This window comes from Nematostella vectensis, chromosome 9 (genome assembly GCF_932526225.1).
Source record: "Nematostella vectensis chromosome 9, jaNemVect1.1, whole genome shotgun sequence".
Lineage (NCBI taxonomy): Eukaryota > Metazoa > Cnidaria > Anthozoa > Actiniaria > Edwardsiidae > Nematostella > Nematostella vectensis.
The window spans coordinates 7969459-7985820 of NC_064042.1; positions in this window are offsets into that span (position 1 = coordinate 7969459).

Sequence of the window (16362 nt, forward strand, 5' to 3'; positions counted from 1 at the left end):
GGGGGGTACGTGCCCCTAAAGCCACACCCACTGCTACCGCCTTGTGGAGCTACGCCCAGTACTACCTTACTAATAAGTCAGTTTACAATTCAGGATTGTCCAGGGGGACTGGTGACGTTTTGGTCTAAAATTCACCGGAAAATATAAGTCTTTCATTACTATAACACCCCCAGACGCCCGTAAAATATAGGCCCGAATCCAAAACGTCAGGAATGCAAACTAAACATCACCAGACCCGGATACTCATAAATAAATCCAAGGCATAGACGACCTTTAAAAGCGCATGGGTGCGGTCATTTATTACTGGGGGGGGAGGCAAATATGTAGGGGGGGGGCTATGTTTTTTTGGCCACCGATTAAGGTGCGGTCACATTTTTTGGGGCTGGCATTAGAGGGGGGTTCACATTTTTTGGGCGCCGAATGTTTTAATATAATACTGAGCAAGAGAGTCACTGTTCAAATGTAAATTTTACTCAGTTCTACACAATGTTTCCTACTATTGTATGTCTAGTTCCATATTGTTCAGGTACAAATCTTGTCTCTATATAAATAAATTTTGAGAACCCCTCTCATGGTTGACAGACAAAGCTGCACGTTCTAATCAGTTGAACAAAACGAATACTTTAACATGTTGCAAAACCTAGAATGTCTTTGTTAATGTTGTCGACGACGTAGTCGTTAACTAGCGACACCGGTATTTGTTGTTTATCTCTGTGCCACTCTTAAACTAGGGAAACTGAAGATTCATACTTAAATTGGACAAATAGGACAAAATTGCCAAATCTATATTTTTAGTAAAGGCTATATTCGGTGGGGACTGGGTCATTTCATAGAAACGGGAGGGGTCCCACGTACAAAACTTTTTGGGGCAACTGTGCATGTAGGCCGGGCGCGTCCCACGTACACAACTTTTTGGGGCAATTGTGCATGTAGGCCGGGCGCGTCCCACGTACACAACTTTTTGGGGCAATTGTGCATGTAGGCCGGGCGCGTCCCACGTACACAACTTTTTGGGGCAATTGTGCATGTAGGACGGGCGCGTCCCACGTACACAACTTTTTGGGGCAATTGTGCATGTAGGCCGGGCGCGTCCCACGTACGCGGCTTTTCGGGGCGACTGCGCATGCGGGCCGGGAGCGCCCCGTAAGGCCCCCAAGGCCTGGGGTATACTGTCTGGGGGACTGGGGGGGGAAGGGGGGGGTTCCGTGAAAGCGGGCTGGCGCCCGCCGCCCGGCTCGCCGCGCCCCCAGCCCGTTTTTTGTATGCCCTAGGGCATACCCGAGGCCTGGGGTATGCCGTCTGGGGGACTGGGGACCTTCATAGAAACGAGAGGCTCGCCGCGCCCCCCAGCCCGTTCTTCGTATGCCCTAGCGCATACCCAAGGCCTAGGGTGTGCCGCGCGAAGCGCTGGGGGGGTTCATAAAAATGGGGATAACCCGCGCCGCGCCCCCCAGCCCGTTCCCCGCCAGGGGCTTATCCTGGTGTCCCGCCTCCTCGCCCCCCGGAGCGCCTAGCGCGCACCGGGCGGCGCGATAACAGGGTGGCTGGCCCCCCTTGTGTGTGTGTTTCACACACATAACATGTGGGAACCTTGCAATTAGACCCCCGTCTGTTCTGTAGTATACCGAGCATTCGAAGGATGAAGTGCGGACAAGATTACTGCGGGTGGCTAAAGATCGGCCATGCAAAAACGTGTGGCCAGAGGTGCATGGACAAGTACTGCAAGGTGCACCTCCAAAGGCGGAGGCACATGCCGTGCAGGATCTGCGGCATAGGGACGCAGTCGGAGACCCGGTTTTGCCGCCCGAATCGTGTAGGGCAGAGGATGCGCGGCACCGAGAGGCGCGCTCGGGAACGGTTCGCACTCGTCCTGTCTGATATCGTAGCCCGCGATACGGGCAATTAGACGCTGGGTGGCACAAGGCATACCCAAACACTCGTCCTGTCTGGCATCGCAGCCCGCGATACGGGCAATTAGATGCTGGGTGGCACAAGGCATACCCAAACACTCGTCCTGTCTGGCATCGCAGCCGCGATACGGGCAATTAGAGACTGGGTGGCACAAGGTATACCCAAACATGGACGCTTACATAGAGGAGATTCTCAATAGCATGCCTGACAAAGAGGCGCCTGCCGTACTAGCAGGGCTGGTCCAGAACATCCTGGACGAGGACATCCCCGAGGATGTCAAGCACAAGCTGCTTAAGCCGCTCGTTCCGGCAGAAGCGCGTCGGCGAGAGGCTGACGAAGAGGCCCCGCCGACTACGTCGGCGCAGGAGCCGTGTCGCGAGTTCGACCCACTTCTGAAGCAAAAGGGCCCAGAGGGCTTAGACCCCGAGAAGTACTATTCTCTCTTCGGCGGCGGCGCCCATCTTCGGTTCCCAAGCGTGGATGCCACTCTTCGGGGCCAAGACATAAGCACCGGTGTTTACCAGGAGATACGAGATCTTGGTGGAGCAGGAGTCATTGCTCCAAAGCCGGTTATGCGGGGGCCTGATATCAATGACGATGGCTCGGTGTGGTGGGTCTCGCACGAGCGAGAGTCTCTGCGGGCAAACGCAGTGCTGCCACCGGTGCTCGAGATGGTAGACCCCGACCGGCATTACAGACTCTTTACGGTCGTTGGTAAGGCCCCCGCAGAGCGATTGTAGCCAATCACAGAGGAGGAAGGGCGCTCGGAGCACAAGATTGGTGGGTCATTAGTCAAAAGAGGAGACCAAATCGCAGTCGGCGCCCTGGAAGGCATCGATGCGGGTATTTGGGAGAAAGGACCAGAGTACCTCGTCTACTTGAGATACGAGCTTCGCCCTTTACCTGAGCAAAATGGTGAGCCTGGGCCAATGTTTGAGCGAGAGGGGGGTGACACCTTTGCTAACTGAGTTCTGTTGCCGACTTCTTGAGGAATCGCGGCACCTCGCGCTCCCTCGGTCTAACCAAGACACGAGGTAAGATCGTCGAGCGATTTGACAAAAAGCTGGCCACTACGGGATGCACCAAAGAAGACCTCTTTGAGATGTAAAAGAAGCTCGAGGTAAAGCTAGTAGCCGTGGACGCCCTGGGTAACGTTCTGTGAGACTCTGGGAAGTACAAGACTAAGGCGAGGGTCACTATCCCTTGCCACAATAACCACGCCTGGGCGGAGCTTCCGACCGAACCACCTGCGATCACGAGCGTCCACGGCCTAGACTTCGAGGCTGAGGGGGAGCTTCGTTCGTTATGTCAGGAGAAGGCTCTAACCAGTGCCGCCACAAAAACGCGCGAGGCAAAAGTGCGAGAGGTGCTTATTCGCTTTATAAACAGGGCGATCCCCAGAAGCACGAGGATCTGGCTGTGCGGGCGCGTTATAGCCACGCACGAAGGCAAATGCTCACATCGACATGCGTGCGGCGTACCTAGGATGCGAGGACAGTCTCTCCGGTGGCGCCTCGGACGCCATTGATTTGGTACGGAAATACGGCTTCCCTACGAACGTGTATCGTATCGCGGATGTTGTGGGACGGCCACTGAGCGAGGTTCTTCAACTAACCGGGGTCATTCAGCTGACCGAGTGGGAGTTCTCTGAGGCCTGCCACCCCTAAACTTCCGGGAGGGTAGGGCAGCACTTGGAACAAAACGAGGGCTGGATCACCACGCCAGAGCTCAAGGACCTGTTAGACTCGGGTGACCTCGTCATGGCCACGGCGAGGGAGGTGTTGTATAGCGTCGGAAAAAAAGACTCCATCAGGTTCCCTCACTCCATCGCGAGTAGCAAAGACTCGCAGTATCCTGAGGGTAGAGGTCTCGCTGTCCGTTTCGTAGGCAAGTGCGCTCGCCATGGCGACGAGTCCTCGATCGTAGTTCGTGACCGTGGAGAAGCCACGTATCTGACAAACCTCCTTGCGGGCACCGACCACTTACTTAACTTCGAGCATGCCGACGGGGCTCATCTGATCCAATACAAAGACGGTGTCCGACGCTCACAATGGTACCATATCAGGGCCTTCGTCTTGGCGTACACAAACATAGCGTTGCGACGCATGTTGAGGCGGGTTCCTCGCGAAGACGTCCTCCGGGTGTGCACAGATGCCATATACGCAAAGGCGGTGCCCAGTGGTGTAAAGCTCGTGGAGCGAAATTCGAGGTATGGAGAGTGGCGCCACAAGAAGACTTGGTGCGAGTGGCAACCCGAAGCGGCTTGGGATGCGAAGAAGTCGGGGAGCTTGGCCAAAGAGCCAAGCACTGTGCCGAGTCTGCCGTGCAATCTAGTGGCCGCAACCTCTGCAAAGATGTATCTAGCCGGCCAAGGAGGATCGGGGAAGACCGATGGGGCGGTGAGCATGTTCCGCGGCCGGAACGTTGTGGTGCTCACTCCCTAGAACGACCTTGCCTACGACCATCGCAATAACCTGCGCCTCGCGGTGAAGGCCCAAACCTACCACCATTACCTCTGCATACCAGCGGAGAAGCCGATAGAGGAGTGGAGACCTTCCGAGCTGGGGCACAAACTCGACCGTCTCGCAGAAGTAATCATCATTGACGAGTGCTGTAAGGTACAGACTAAAGTGCTACGCGCCGTCCTAGGGTATCTCGCCACGCGGCCGTGTCAGGTAGTGTGTTGTGGCGACTATGGGCAGGTGCCGCCCTGGGAAGATAAAGAGGGGCCTCACGATATGCTCGAGGAGTGGGCACAAGGGAACATCCGCTGGTTCGAGTCCTACTACCGCTGCCTGTGTGAAGACTACGGAAAGCCGTACAGTACATGCGACGGCCTGCCCTCCTCCAGGCTCCACTACATAAAGGACCGGATTTGGTGTCGGTCAGATTTCCAAAAGCTTGAAGTGTTTCGAGAGGAGTGGGATGCGGTAGCGTTCGACGCGGCGATCGAGCAGGCCCACCCAGACGATTTGTGGGTGTGCTCGACCAACAAGATGGGGCTTTTGTTCAGCAGCGATTGATAGAGCACCACAGGAAAAACTACCCCCGATTGCCAGCAACCATCCGCTTTGACCCCGATCCTAGCGTCGCACATCCTTATCGCAAGCAAGGGCGGCCAGTGACGGTGCCAGGCAAAAGGGGTGAGGAGGTCGAGGCATACAAAGGCACGGTAGTCAAGGTTCCTCTCGACGCGGTCCTTAACGGGCTTCCCCTCGGGTGGAAATACGCGGGCTGGGGAACCGTCCACCGGGTGCAGGGCAAGACTATCCAGACTCCAAGACGTCTGTTTATCGTAGACCACAGCTTAGAGGGCTGGATCACAAATGCTGTATACACCGGCATCTCCCGCGTGCGGCACGCCGACCAGATTGTACGCGTGATTCCCCCCGATAACGCGAATCAAGCGATACGCTATAGACGACAGGCAAAAGGGTCGCACAATGTACACGGGATCGCACCACGTTCTAACGGTAGACCACGTACTCGGCATGATTGCTGACGCGGAAAAGAAGTGCACGGTCTGTGGCACCCAGCTTCTGTTTCAGGGATACACCAAGAGCCACGGGTCCGTCGCTCGCCGTCGGCCCTTGTCCTGGAGGTCTTCCTCGTTTACGGCGATGTACACCTCCGTTCCGACCTCTAAGGGGACCTCTAGGGGGGGCTTTTCGGCTTTGAGAGTCACGCGCCTCAGTTTTATGGCGTCTCGGCTTAGTGATGCTGGTGAGCTGCTGCGTGATCACCCACACGCTTATACCCACGTGGCGCGCGCTGAACGCCAAGTTGACAAGCTGGTCAGAGCGCCTGTTTACGTCTTTTGAGGCCGCACAGTCGTCAAGTATGATTAGCGTATTAGTGCCTTCGAAGACAGCGGAGACAAACCTCTGCAGTATGTCGATCTGACCCGCCTCAGGTGTGACGACAAACAGACGATCGTCGCCCTCGCCGAAGCCTTCGTATGTTTTGTTGTAGACAAAGGTAGGGCAGTCTCGAGTCTCGAGCCCCTGCCGTGCATGGCTCCACAAAGAGGAGCAACAGACCACTCATAGATCTTTGCGGCAGGTTGACACTCTCGTTGATTATGCTGCCCGTCTCTTTGCTAATCACGAAGGTCTTGTGGAGGTTCACTTGCTCGTAGAAGAACGTTGTGCCGTTTTGGTAGGCGGCGGATGCAGACCGGGCGAGGTTGTCGTCCCTCAGGCTTTCGTATTCCAGCTCTAGATTTTTGATGCCGTAGGATAATTTGGTAGCATCGCTTCCGACTACTACCTGGTCAACCGTTGCGAGCGTGATCTCAAAGAGCAGCGCCTCGGAGAGCGCCCTTGGGTACAGTACGCCGTGGTTCGTCAGCAGAGAATGGTCTAGCCGGATGGTGTATTTCGCCTCGTTGGCGGCGTTTAGAGCGTTCTCCTTGGCGTTACTAGTCGCTTTATCGCCAGCCTTGGAGCGAAGCTTGCGCATGTTTTCTGACTGTATGCCCTGCTCCAGGCGGTCCTCTCTTTTGACCTTGGACAGGTAAAGCTCCTCATACGTCTTGAAGACATCGTAGCGGTTGGTGTCCTGGAGCGTTTCTCCTGCAAATGTGATTTTCAGGCGGGTCACGAGATTTCGGCCGACGTTGTTCACGACGGTATTATTTGCTTGGCCTGAGATGGAGAGATCGAAACCGACCCTCAAGGAGCCAGGCACGAGCGTGACGGGTTGAGAGTGACCCTGTGAACAGTTCTCTCGGCTTTCAACCCCAGAGGAGTTCTGGGTGTTCGTTGGGGGTCACGTTTTGCGCTGACTGACATTCCTAGCAGTACGAAGTCACGTGACTATGGTGCGGACTGTTAGACTTGTCTAATATAGCGTAGCTTGATTTACGCATCATGGGCGATGTTGACGTTGACATTGATGATACCTTGCCGGGTGCGTCCGCCGAAGACAGGGACGACGAGACGCCCCTCATCCCGTTTGACCTCGACGATGGGGAGTCGATCCCAATGACGAGCACGTCATCGCGGGGGGCCCGGACGCATACGATCGCTGAAACCTCGTTCACCACAGAGGGTGCAGCGACTCGGTCTCCAGTCCCTCAGGGAGAAATACCCAGACCTTAACGAGAATCTTATACGGTTCCAGTCAGACCGGAGGGGGGAGACGCTAATACAGCTTCGCAACCTCGACAAAGGAGGTTGGACTAAACCAAAACAGCTGTTCAACGAGAACGGGGGCGTTCGACAGGACGTTGCGAAGCTGAAACGCTTCAAGGTGGCGATGATGTCTGTGGCAGAGATAGACGCGGTCATCCAGGAAAACACAGAACGAGTCCAAGAGCTGCAAGGGGTGGTAGCCACAGACAGGGAGACCATCGACGACCCTAACACGTCAGAGAGTCCCCGCCAAGAGGCCCGTGAGCGCAACGAGGAAAGGATATCCGAGATTGACGAACTAGAACGCGAAAACCGAGAGCTCGAGAACCAAAAGCCGCACAGAGAGCGCATCAAAGCCATCTTCAAAAAGTACGGCTTTACCGTCACCGCTATCGGGTTAGCCGTAGCGACGACGATCGCGGCCATTGTGACATCGCTCGGCAAGTCGCTCTCCTCCGTGGCCAGAGGGGTCCGTAACGGGCTTAAGGCTATCAGGAAAAAGCTAGGCGAGCTTCTCCCTGAGCTAGTAGGAAGCATCGCGAACTCCGTGTTTAAGGCTGCTGGAGAAGCGGTGAAATTCCTTGGCGAAAATGCGTGGCTGCTCATTCTAGCCGTAGCCGCGTTCTTGGTTCGTCGAATGCAAAGCAATCATCGGAACAAGTAATACGCCGCGGCCAACGCGAGTGCCGACAACCCGCCTTGAGGGCGGTGTGGTCACTTTTTTCGCCCGGTCCGGGCGCGCTAGGCGCTCCGGGGGGCGAGGAGGCGGGACACCAGGATGAGCCCCTGGCGGGCGGAGAACCAAAGGGAGCGGAGGCCCCTCTCCCACGAGGCCCCCAGACGGTATACCCCAGGTCTCGGGTATGCCCTAGGGCATACGAAAAACGGGCTGGGGGCGCGGCGAGCCGGGCGGCGGGCCACAGCCCGCTTTCACTGAACCCCCCCCCCCCAGATGGTATACCCCAGGCCTTGGGGGCCTTACGTGGGGCGCGCCTGGCCCGCATGCGCAGTCGCCTTGAGAAGCTGTGTACGTGGGGCGCGCCCGGCCTACATGCACAGTTGCCCCAAAAAGTTGTGTACGTGGGACGCGCCCGGCCTACGTGCACAGTTGCCCCAAAAAGTTGTGTACGTGAGGACCTCTCCCGTTTCTATGAAATGACCCAGTCCCCCCATATTCAGTATGCATATCAAGTCTCTGTGGTTTCAATAAGATATAATTATTGAATATAAAAATGTGGAGGTGGTTGTGGTGGTGGTGTTGTGGGGGGAGGGGGTGTAAATTTTTGGGCGCCCGGTCTAGGGGGGGTCACTATTTTTGGGCTTAGATTTGTGGGGGGGACAAAATTTTTTAGCCCAGGGTTTTGCAAAATTGCCTGCACACCGCCCCTAGTAGTAAATGACCGCTCCCTAAGCAATTTAATGGAATTGACTCCATTGCAAAATATTAACCTTGATTTTCTGACCAATTCGTAAACAAATGCTTAAACTCAAAAACATTTCATGCCAAAAAAGACACGGAATTCATCATGGGAGTCTTGGAAACACCTTCACAGAGAGGCGGGCAAACTCCTCCCCCATAATCATAACGGTCTCTTTGCCCCAAAGCCAAACAAAACATTTTCAGGTCCAAGGAACCCAGGATAAGTCTGAAAACAATTTTTGAATAAGGATGGGTAGCAAAGATGTACCACATTGGGGTCTACTGTCGCGCCACCAGCGTTGCAGGGAAAACACAGGTTGGTTGCTGGTTGATTTTTGCGAGTTTTATCGGGCCTCGAAGTAGTTGTGTGGTGGCCGTTAGCCGATGGAGTCCCCAGCCTTCTGGCCTTTCCTATTTTTATACAGAGAGAGAAATACAATTCGTGGAGGCTTCAAACTCCCTCTACTGACATTCTATCGCCAAAATTGAAATAAAGGAAGACTCAAACACAATATTACATGGTCTAAAGTTTTATTTTTCACGATAAGTAATTTTTCGCTAACATATTTAAATTCCCCCATATATTCCTTAAACCACTGAAACGTAGCCTTGGGCTGCCTGTGGATTCACTAGAAAATTCCTTTCCCACTCAGTGAAACCCAAACAAGAAATTATCCCATTAAATCAACCTCAGCTTGCAAACATCCGTAAGCACAGCATTAATTAATAACTTCATGATGTCCTAAGGCACTCTTCAGATGTGAAAAAGCTGTAATTTATAAGCAAATAACAAGTAAAACTGTTGTAAGCAACAGGCTGTAGCAATGTCGTCGCTAGATTGAAAAGACACCGCAGTGCATTGTTGGAAACTTCAAGGCATACCGTCTTGGGTCAGCGGTAAAATGTTGGATTTGAAATAGAGGGGGAGGTTTATATTTCTGTTTCAGTCTGTTTTTCTTACCATTTCGCTTAAAAGTAGCCAGTTGTGAAAGTGTTAATTTGTTATACAAACCCTTGTATAATATAATTTGTCGCTTGTAAAAGGTAGCCTAAAAACCCTTTATGAGTCGAAACATACAAATTTTCGCTTGAAATTAGATAAGGCATCTGACTAAGAAGTTTTCATAAGAAACCTTTAATGTTTATAGAATGGATTTAAGCCCTAAAACCTATGCAATAAAGTAATTACCCTGTTGTCTTCTTCTTGCAATAAAGTAATTACCTGTTGTCTTTTTCTTGCAATAAAGTAATTACCCTGTTGTCTTTTTCTTGCAATAAAGTAATTACCCTGTTGTCTTTTTCTTGCAATAAAGTAATTACCCTGTTGTCTTTTTCTTGCAATAAAGTAATTACCCTGTTGTCTTTTTCTTGCAATAAAGTGATTACCCTGTTGTCTTCTTCTTGCAATAAAGTAATTACCCTGTTGTCTTTTTCTTGCAATAAAGTAATTACCCTGTTGTCTTTTTCTTGCAATAAAGTAATTACCCTGTTGTCTTTTTCTTTGCAATAAAGTAATTACCCTGTTGTCTTTTTCTTGCAATAAAGTAATTACCCTGTTGTCTTTTTCTTGCAATAAAGTAATTACCCTGTTGTCTTTTTCTTTTCAATAAAGTAATTACCCTGTTGTCTTTTTCTTGCAATAAAGTAATTACCCTGTTGTCTTCTTCTTGCAATAAAGTAATTACCCTGTTGTCTTTTTCTTGCAATAAAGTAATTACCCTGTTGTCTTTTTCTTGCAATAAAGTAATTACCCTGTTGTCTTTTTCTTTGCAATAAAGTAATTACCCTGTTGTCTTTTTCTTGCAATAAAGTAATTACCCTGTTGTCTTTTTCTTTGCAATAAAGTAATTACCCTGTTGTCTTTTTCTTTGCAATAAAGTAATTACCCTGTTGTCTTTTTCTTGCAATAAAGTATTTACCCTGTTGTCTTTTTCTATGCAATAAAGTAATTACCCTGTTGTCTTCTTCTTGCAATAAAGTAATTACCCTGTTGTCTTCTTCTTGCAATAAAGTGATTACCCTGTTGTCTTTTTCTTTTCGATGAAGTGATTACCTGTTGTATTCGTCTATGCAATAAATGATTACCCTGTTATGTCTTCGTCTATGCAATAAAGTAATTACACTGTTGTCTTCTGTGCAATAAAAAAATTACCCTGTTGTCTTCTTCTATGCAATAAAGTGGGTATCCTATTGTGTCTTCGTCTATGCAATAAAGCAATTACACTGTTGTCTTCTATGCAATAAAAAAATCACCCTGTTGTCTTCTTCTATGCAATAAAGTGATTACCCTGTTGTGTCTTTGTCTATGCAATAAGGCAATTACACTGTTGTCTTCTATGCAATAAAAAATTACCCTGTTGTCTTCTTCTATGCAATAATGTCATAACCATGTTGTCTTCTTCATGCAATAAAGTTATGTTCTCTGCGCCTGCGTAGAACGGTCAAAGGTACCAAATAATCATACTCGTTGCAGAAGGTCATGTCCAAACACAGGTACAGTCCAGCTATTGCACCACTAACAGCCAGGAAAAACAGAACCGTCTCTCGGTAGATCGGGTACCATACATGCTCTTCTTTCAAATCCGGCTTCTTCCGTGTTTTTTTGGGAACACCTGCTGCAAAGCAAACGAGACATAGCAACAAAAAGCCAAAGGCTTGCATCTAGAGAAAGAGGTTTCCAGAGAAATATCAGATATTCCTGGAAAAGTTAGAGTACCAAGTATATTTAAGTTTTTTCTTCCTGTTCGTTTCCAGATCCGTCAATTTAACAGCTATAATTTCATAGAAAAGTCATAATATCATGAAAACGTTTCTCACGTGACTTAAACGTCTCAAAGAATAAGCCTTTTCTCCTGAAGACACAATTTTCAGCATTTACCCTGCGGAATATTCCTTTAAAATTTGTGTATTGTATATACTACATGCAAGGTTATGTGGCAAATATGTGTAGCAAGTATGTCCGGCAATGTCCAACTGAAGTAGCAAACTTCCTTCAGACATTTGATACGGTCTCTTGGCGTCAGGTAGAGACCCAAAATAATCAAAAATACCATGAGTATAATAATAAGAACACAGTGGGTGACATGCAAGTCTGGGATTTGATTAATATGAGGGCACTTAAGTTGCTCTCGGTTTAATCTGAAGTCCAGCAGAATGGATTTACTCGCACTGAATTCTCATTTATTATGTGCATACTGAGAAATACTCACTGAAAACACATTCAGTAAATTTTCGTTCGTTCACTGGTCTCAGCAAATCAGAGGCGCGAACGATGTTTTTTCACCGTGAAGAAAAGTCGTTCGCGGTTTTGATTGGACGAACGATATTTTTTCACCGCACTTGAATGGCTTCAATCCGAACGTATCAACGAGTGCATAAAAATCGTACAAGCATTTTCCATTTAGTAATCTATTTATTTCATAGATGTCGAGATTTTAGAGATTAAAAAGTGCACTTCTTGTGTAACATGAGCTACAGTCTCGTGCGTGACATTAGCGAGACAGTTTCATTTCAATGTAAGTTTCTGTCTGTCTTTAACTGAACCGTCGAACAGCACAAACCTCGGAGTCTCTGCAGCCAAGTCTAAAGCCCCGTGCAAACTGCGCCAGCACCTGTCAGCTGGGCTTAATAAAATGTTATGTAATAAGCTTATTATAAATTTCTCAGTATGTATATAATAAACAAAATAAAGCATGACAGTTTTAATTCACTTGTTGTTTTGTATTAAAAAACTCACTCGTTTGCTGCGCTCACTCGTTCGTTTTTTGATACTGCACAACTCGTTAATAAAAACCGTACGCGCGCACTTTCCATGTAGTATTCTCTATTTACTGCATATATATAGAAGATATAACATTTCAATCAAATATGAAATGATATAAACAGATCAAGAGAACATATATAGTGTAATCTTAACATATAATGTATACTCATATTTAACATATTTGCTTCATATACCATATCTACTCGAATAAGTGCCTTCCCCGAAAAAGCGCCCCTTGTGAAATAAGATATATTTGATAAGAGCCGGAGTGCTTATTCCAGTAAATACGGTGAATATAACATACTTACTGTATATATAATATTGTGCGTACTGGAGGTTATTTAATCACTTTCTTTACAATAGGTATTGTTAACTCACACTTTTAACTTAAAGTCCATATAACCTTTTAGAGTTGATAGACTTTGTCAATTCTTTATATTTTCATTTTCCAAATGGTATGTGGTTCGTATGGACCCTATAATACACGCGTTCGCGCGAATAACTCAAATCTGTAATATTGAGGTATTTTGGTCAACCTTCGGAAAAAAGGCCGTGAACTGAAAGGCCCGGGTCCACGGTCCACGTGACGTAGATCGAGATGTCAACCAAATTACATGAGAAAACATATGCGCGCGCTAAACCGGTTCCCGTCTTCATGTCTTCTTAGTTATTGCTGAAGAACGTTGTGTGGTTACAACTTTTACCGTCATCTTTATATCTCAACCTGGTAGACAAATAATTATTTAATTTCAGGAAACAAATCTGCGAAATTTAGCAGATATTTTTTTAGTTTTTGCATTGTGCGCACGCGCTGCATTCCCAATCAAGAATGACGACATTCTCACGAGCGCGCGCTGTTTTTGAAACATACAACAAAACGATATTTTCTTTTTTCGAATACAATTCTCGACTATAAATTATTCTTCGCTTCATTGTGGGTAGCATTGCAATAAAAAACACTTCGCTAATATTTTATGGTATTGTCGTCTCTGAAATTTAACGGATTTAAGGAAAATACGTTGTTTCAGATTTTCCCGCCAAAACTTGGAATTATTCACTCGATTAAATCTCCTTTCGCGCGGCCAGGAAAATTTTTAAAGATCTGTAGAAAATTCAAATTACAATCAAATTCGATTCTCTCTTCAGAATTTGAAAGTTTATCTATGCTTTGTTTTGGCTAGATTGATATAAGTGAAAGGTTTTAAGAACTTTAAAAGTTTGTCAGACGTTAATGACGTGTTCTATGCGGTCAGCGGTTGCTTGGTGTGTGAGCGAACGTTTATTTAAAGAGCAAAAGAAGAAGCGGCTTCGACCGAATAAGATAAATGACAAACGAATTATTGATCCTTAGCAGAGCCTTGGGGTAAAGTCATCGAAATATCATATTCGCATGTTGCTTTTAAAATACCCATTCAAAACTCATACCCTTCATCTGCTGGCTTTTCTAGTCAAATAATCCCAATGCGCGAAAATTTCAATTATTTAAAAAGAAACAATACCCAAACTTCGCGGGAGCGATTTTCAAACCCCTGGAACGTATTTCAACTATAAGACGGTTTATAAAATAAGAATAATATAAGACGGTTCATAGACGCTAGATTTTACAGAATTGCCTACTATCATTATCATTGTAATTAATTTTTATACCATTAATCAACTATTTGCCTCCGGGAGGATTAGATAGCGTCTATAAAAGTAGATAGAAAACTCTCCAAATCAACTGTTTTCCACACTTAAGGCTGATTTTCTCGCGCCAGATTAGCAGGCCCATTTCGTTTCGAGAAATCTGACGTTGGCATCTGATTTTTTTGGGTCGACACGGGATTTTTTTCAACAGACCATAGCAGTGGTCGGACGATAGCAGTTTATAACGCTCTTACCGACAACCGGCTCAACAAATCGGCGCGTGCTAATCCACCTTGGCCATCTTCTCTCTTAAAAGCCTGCATCAAAACAATTTTGTTAAAATTCATTGATGCTTATTTTTTCATTCGTCTGTCACATCTACAGAAATGAGTAAAAAGAAGACGACATTTTTCGATTCTTTTTATTACAAAAAGACTTCCGCACATTAATTTATATGACGTGAAGTTTATCCTCTTTCATTCGTCCTCTTTCTCGGGTTTCATAAGCAAAGGCAAAACATAGTCATGTTCTTGACAAAAAGTCATTTCCAAGCAAAAGTACACTCCTGCGAGAGCCCCTGCAACGGCCAAAAAGAACAGGAAAGTTCTTCGGTACACTGGGTACCAAACCTCATCTTCTTGTCTTTGTTGTTGTCCCTGAGGACTGTGTTTTCCCGCTTCGTGTTTGGTGATATTTTTCCCAATTACACATCCAAGCATGGCGAGAAAACAGGTTACCGTCAATGCGCCAAGTCTTCCTTGACATTCCATTTTCTTTGCTTTTTTTTTCTTTTACTTTTTTATCATTTTCGGCTCTGTCGAAAGTTTAGTGTTTCAGTCTTTGCAATTCAAAGCGGCCATTAGATAGAAAACATACTTTGTTTTTTTCTTTTATCTATGTATAAACCGCACAATTTTTTTCCAGATTCGTTTTTCTCTAGATTCAACAGAAAAAATCAGGTTTAGGTGTGCGAGTTTCAAAAAAAGCCAGGCGGAAGAAAACTATATCCCGCTAAAAAGCAAATGATTTGAATATTGAAACTCGATGCTTCAAGTTAATATAACACACTGGTGACGGAGAAGGGATTCAATCGCTTTGCTACAATTACCTTGATAAAAGTACGGATATGAGTTTTCGCGACTTTGGTTCCCGTCGTGTTGCAAGAAATAAATCATATACTCTAATTAGATTAGTTGACGTTTATTGCCACTTGGCCTGGTTTAACAGTAGGGAATGGTTCAGCTATTGGTTGACACCACGCATTAGGCGTACGACTTCGTTTAAAACTTCCGGCCTAAAAAACTAAATTCATCACGAACAAAAGATCTCTAATAGAACTCTTTTTATAAGTAAACAATAGAATTATTAGAAATAAGTGAATCTGCAGTGGGGAAGTTAAAAAAAAGAGATAGAAATTTTTTAGATTATTTTTGTAGTTTTCTGTTAAGAGCAGGGAAAGGCGACAACATGGATTGAAGAACACCCGGCGCGTTCCGGGCGTTGCTCTGAGTGTGCGCGCAACCCATTGGACGCGGAAAAGTATTTTTCGTTTTGAAAGATCGCTATAACTGGTCAAAAATTATCCTTTTCTCATACGATGCCTATAACTGCGCATGGCTATTCACCATTGCCACAAAAAGCTGGTAATTTCTTATAGAGGGTAGTCAAATACTATCCTTTTCAAATATGATACTTATGACTGCGCGCACCCCTACCTGCTGGCTATACCTGGGTAATCGCCATTACACCATAAAAAGGCATAAGTCTCTATTTGTGTGCGCTCGACCCTCTATCCGTTTACTTACCATAGACTACAATATGGAATGCCATGCCTGAGATTATGGAGTACACGTTGGTTTTCAGTGTGAACAAGTGCTCATATACGTTCGATTCAATAAGAAAACATAGCTTTTGGCGGTCAAAGGGGAGATTCACGATTATGAGCCCTCATGTATAGGAATAATGTCCAGTCCCAGAATTATTCGTCTGTGAATTATGCCTAGAGTCCCCCTTACAAATTTAATGACAGCTCCGCCGCCCATGTACCGCTAAATGCGCAAAGCAATATATGTGGTTCGTTAATAAGGAAGTCACAAATGCAATGATGTCTGATATCGTTGCGAGGGCCTCATGAATGACAATGTTTCTTATCTGTTTCCTTAGACTTACATGCTTGTTAAGCCTATCACATAACCCTGCTTTTCTATTATTGTTACGATAACGCGCTACTTTTGATTGTATCTTTTTTTATCGCACATAATTTATATGTACATTTTCTATATAAAAACTGCCGTTTTGCGCATGCGCTAATTCGAGATCAGAGAGTAACGTATGTAATAGGGACGTCGAGCAACAACGACGACAACGTGGACGACGACGGCAGAAATCAATAGAATTTGATTCAGAATTCAATAGCAGCACATGGAAATGCGCCTGTCATTTCAGGCGTTTTCCATTGGACGTTTGCACTGTAAACTCCACTAACTACATTCGCTACTGTAGAAATA